The 4,721-nt window shown below is 47.5% G+C and overlaps 1 pseudogene; it reads right to left on the bottom strand.

The window, feature by feature from the left end:
- Nucleotides 1-2,158: 2,158 nt before the first annotated feature.
- Nucleotides 2,159-4,370, bottom strand: LOC115323059 (annotated as a pseudogene).
- Between the last annotated feature and the right edge of the window lie 351 nt (nucleotides 4,371-4,721).

Raw genomic sequence — 4,721 nt, 5'->3', positions numbered from 1 at the left:
TGGAGCTCGTCCTACGGCCGCGTTGATCATCTTGGCGCCGTTCTGAAGCGTGACATAGGCTTCATCAAACTCAGCCGCACTGCCGTCGCTTTGCTCAGCTAATACGCAGGACGCTTGAGGTCGATCGTTTTGTCTCGTCCCACAATTCTCGGCTCGATGCCCGGGTCTTCCACAATTCCAGCACGTCAGCTTTTTGAACTTAGGTGGGCGGTTCTTGCAATTTTTTGCCTTGTGGCCGACCTTATTACAGAGGAAGCATCGGATGGTTTTTCTGCTTGCACCGCTCGTCGCTTTGTCTGTCTCTCCAGCACTCGACTTCTTGGAGCAGTCCTCCATCTTCGGCCTTCTCGCCCCTGTTTGCAACTGGGCCTCTAGATATAGACCCGCCTTGGATGCTACCTAGTCTAAGGTTTTGCAGTCTCGTTCACGTAGAACTACTGACAAGCGGCTAGAGCAATTGAGTAAGAACTGCTCCACTAATCCACTGTCTCGGAGAACCTCGAATGTCCGCTCCACTCCAGCGATCTCGATCCACCTGTCGAAATGCCCTGCAAGCCGGGCGGCGAACTGCCTCCTCGTTTCTCCGTTTTCCGGTTTAGCTTCGCGAAACCTTTTCCTGTAGCCTTCTTTAGTGTACCTGAATCTTGGCATGAGTGCAAGCTTGACTTTCGCGTAATCTAGCGCGTCTGCTGGGGACAGGCGGCCAACTACCGTCAGTGCTTCTCCAGACAAGCAAAGACTCAACGTCGTGGCCCACTTTTGCTGGGGCCAGTCGAGACCCGTCGCGGTGCGTTCGAAACGCTGTAGGTACGCATCTAAATCATCTCGGTCTTCATTAAATTGGGGAATCAACTTGTGAGGACTAAATTGGTGTCCGTGTCCTGGCGGCGCACCTTCCCCATCGCCTCGGATCCTTTCGCGACCCGACGCCGCTCCTTCCTGTACCGCTAGTCTAAGTTGTAGAACCTCTCGTTCTTTTTCCGACAGTGCTCCCTCCAACTCCCGTTCCTGTCTTGCCCTTGCCTTTTCCTCTCGAGCACTAGCCTTTTCATTCTCAACCCATTTCTTCAATTCTTCCCCAGCATAACCTAACTTTTCCCCGGCCGCGATGAATCTGTCGTTTTTTATACTGTTACGTCCGGTTTCACAGATCCCTAGGTGTCCCGGTCGACATGATTCAAGCAAAAATTTGATGGGAAAAAAAGCATCCTGGCAGGCTCGCCAATTTGTCACGTTCAACCGAGACGGACCCCGAAATCAGAGGACCCGGACGAACAGGTTACGAAATTTCACCGTATGTACATGTATTTACATAAATAAACAAAGCGAAAGGCATAAGAAACCGTACGGTACAGTATTGACTTAGTCCCCTAGACCCAAGTCTCCACCTCTAGCACTCACAACCTTGAAGTGTCCCGGCTCTGGTGCGCTCCCAGGTCTCTTTCCTTGGGGAAGAACATCATCTTGCCGCTCTGACGGAGGACGCCTCGTTGGTTGATCACGGTAGATTCCCGGGAGCGGGCCTCGGGTGGGCTTCCTCCGGAGCGTAGCCGAAGTCGCCCCGTTGGTTAACGGTGGACTCCCGGGAGCGGGCCACGGGTGGACTTCCTCTGGAGCGTAGCCGAAGTCGCCGTGCTGTTCACCGGACCAGTGCTGTCTCGTTCCTCTTCATGCTCGTTCCACACCTCTTCTTTGTTCCTTTTCCCCCACACCACTCCTAGGTCTCCTTCTCGTCTTCTTCTCTTCCCTCCTCCGGTTCACAATCGTGACACTAGGGTAAACCCGGAAAGGCACAACTAACTTCCTTGAGAGAGACAGGTTCAATCAGGCAGCAAAAACAAAGTGACGAGACGGTTCAAATGGGGGACAAGAATGTTTGGGAGTGCTAGAGGAAGCTAGGAGGCAGCTCAAGTAAACCTAGAAAAGCACAACTAACTTCCTTGAGAGAGAGGTTCAATCAGGCAGCAAAAACAAAGTTATGAGACGGTTCAAATGGGGGACAAGAATGTTTGGGAGTGCTAGAGGAAGCTAGAAGGCAGCTCAAGTAAACCTGGAAAGGCACAACTGACTTCCTTGAGAGAGAGGTTCAATCAGGCAGCAAAAGCAAAGTGACGAAACGGGTTGAAATGGGGACAGGACGGATCGAAGAAAAGTGTAACTAGCATTTCACTGAAATACTCGTAGGCCTGTGATTCGGAGCGCTTCCTTTTTTTTTCGATTTCCCTTCCTCCGCAGCAATGGCATCGAGAATGAAAGGAGGATCTCGGATCTTCATGCTTCTTTCAAGGCGAGGGTCAACTACTTCAGGAAGGACACACACCTTATAAAACCTGGTTAGGAACGGTTCCATTTCTGTCTGCCAGAATTCATGATCTCTCTCTATTCTTTGGACATCAATATCCTCTTCAGTGTAGAGTATGAAGTCACAAAATTTGCGGCCTGTGATGTGAAGTTGCCTCTGGATTTGATAGTAGAAGAAATGTGTTCTTGAGAGTTTTGGATCTGTTCCCTCATGCTTTCGGTCATTATATTTCGCTGCTGCCTTTTTTGCCGTCTCCTTTTTCATAGACTCTGGACACTTCACGTCTGCAATGCCATCAGTTCCGATCAAACCATCAGGCGATGCTGCAAGGAAGCCATGGATTAGATCTATGAACATTCCACATGGCTGCACAGTAACCCCTCTTCTCGCCGTGGAGCTCAAGTGCGACTGGCTCATTGAAAATACCATATTACGTAGCTGCACTCGTGAAACTCCCCCCACACAGAATCCTTCTGACATCTGCAGCACGTCGAGTAGAGTCCTTCCGTCTGCAGACCTTGCCAAAGTATGATGCTGTAAGCCACACCTTCCTTTCAGCATGCCACCTAGCATTGGTAGATTGCCCCCTTGTTGCTATTTCAAGCTCACTGAGTCGAGCTTCACTCACTTGTAAGCAGTCTTGTACACGTTACTAAAAAAAGTAATCGATTACAATTACTATTACTTTTGGCTAAAAAGTATTCGATTAGATTACTTGATTACTCGACGGCAAAAGTAATTGGACATTACTTAAAGAAGTAATCGTTACTTTTCCGATTACTTTATTGTGTGAAGACATCTTTAGCGCTCATAACAATGAACTACTTCCAACCTATATGTCACATTTGCACAAGTACTGAAGAAGAAAAACTGGCTCCCTCTTCGTGGTCGTTGCACCTTCACAATGCGGACACAAGCATAAAATTCATTTGAAGACGTTTAATGATTTGGGCGTTCGCCAGTGTGTGTGTGTGGGGGGGGGGGGGGGGGGAGGGAGCGGAGGGGATTCTAGATTTTCTTAAGCTTGAGCAAGGGTTCTCGTTCAAAGTTTGCGTCGCTCATTCTATTATTCACATATAGATGAGCTCGCATGTTATACAAAAGAGCAGCAGCTCCAGGATTTGAAACGGATCATGTGTAGTATCCATTAGCGGAAGAGATCGCCCCGACCACTTCTCAACTCGAAACCTTGCTTGTCACAAAGACCACGTAGGGGAAATGGGGAAATATTTCAACTGCCTTTGTTATATTTTGCATCTGCTTTAGGCATTCTTCGGTTCTGGTTCTCCTACGGGCTGCGAGTAGGTACCCTAAGCAAGATTTTTTTTATTTTTTTTTATTTCTGTGTGTTTGTGCGCGTGAGGGGGTTAGTTTGAACGAAGGGCTCACAAAGCTACATTTTGCTTCCTCAAGCTTCGCCATGAATGGCCTTTCTCACGCACTGTGGCTTCCCCGGGGCTTCCCACTCCCAATCCCAGCTCGAAATAAAAAAAAAAAAAAAAACGGACATTTTACAGAAACTGTATATAGAAAGAGATTGACCTCGTTTCCTACAGCTCCGCAAAAATCTTTCTTTTTTCCGTTCGAAAAAAAAAAGCGAATTTTATTTTTGTCATTGTATAAAAAAAGGCGTGTGCCGGGGGGGGGGGGGGGGGTGTCCCGTGGACAAATTGTAACGGTTACAAGTAATTTTATTACTTCAAAAAGTAATCAGATTACTGTTGTGATTACTGCCTAATAAAAGTAATCAACTGATTACAAAATTACTCCAAAAAGTAATCGATTACAAGTAATTTGATTACTTGTAATGCGTACGGTACAAGTCTGCTTGTAAGCTCTCGAGAGTGAGGACAAGCCTCTCCCTGAACAATTCAGCTGGCATATCGGGCTTCTCACAGGCTGGTCCATAGTGTTGAGCTGTTCCTTTGGGCATGGGCTTCTTAGGTTGTGGTCCCAGCTGAGAAAATTCTTCAGCTAATCGTCTCTTTCTGAGCACTCTGGCATCCCGCAGTTTGGACATTTTCTGTGTGTATGCTTTCAGTGGTGCAGATGCGCTCTTCATTGTCATTTTCTTTTTAGCAGCATAATGCCACTAAATCCCAGATTGGAAACTAAGTCCTGCTCCATGACAACGATGTTGGTAGGAGCCTTTTTGACCTCTGTTCACTTGTTTTCCCCCCGAAATTTTTGCAACAAGAGACATGACCGCCCCTGCGAGGTTGCTTGTATCATCAGTGATGAGACGAGAAGACTTGTCTGAAATTCCATTAGCAACAGTGAGTGTCTGAATTCTGAGAACATCGGGTATCTGGTCAAAGACGTTGTCCCATTGGACTTGTCACAGAAGTATGCTTTGCAATTTTTATGCGATCTAAACACATGCCTCAGACCGTTGATCAAATCTTCAGCAAGTTCTTTT

This window comes from Ixodes scapularis, unplaced genomic scaffold (assembly GCF_016920785.2).
Source record: "Ixodes scapularis isolate PalLabHiFi unplaced genomic scaffold, ASM1692078v2 PGA_scaffold46__3_contigs__length_2488377, whole genome shotgun sequence".
NCBI lineage: Eukaryota > Metazoa > Arthropoda > Arachnida > Ixodida > Ixodidae > Ixodes > Ixodes scapularis.
The sequence above is the reverse complement of the archived record's forward strand: the minus strand, read 5'-3'. Positions and strand labels throughout refer to the sequence as shown.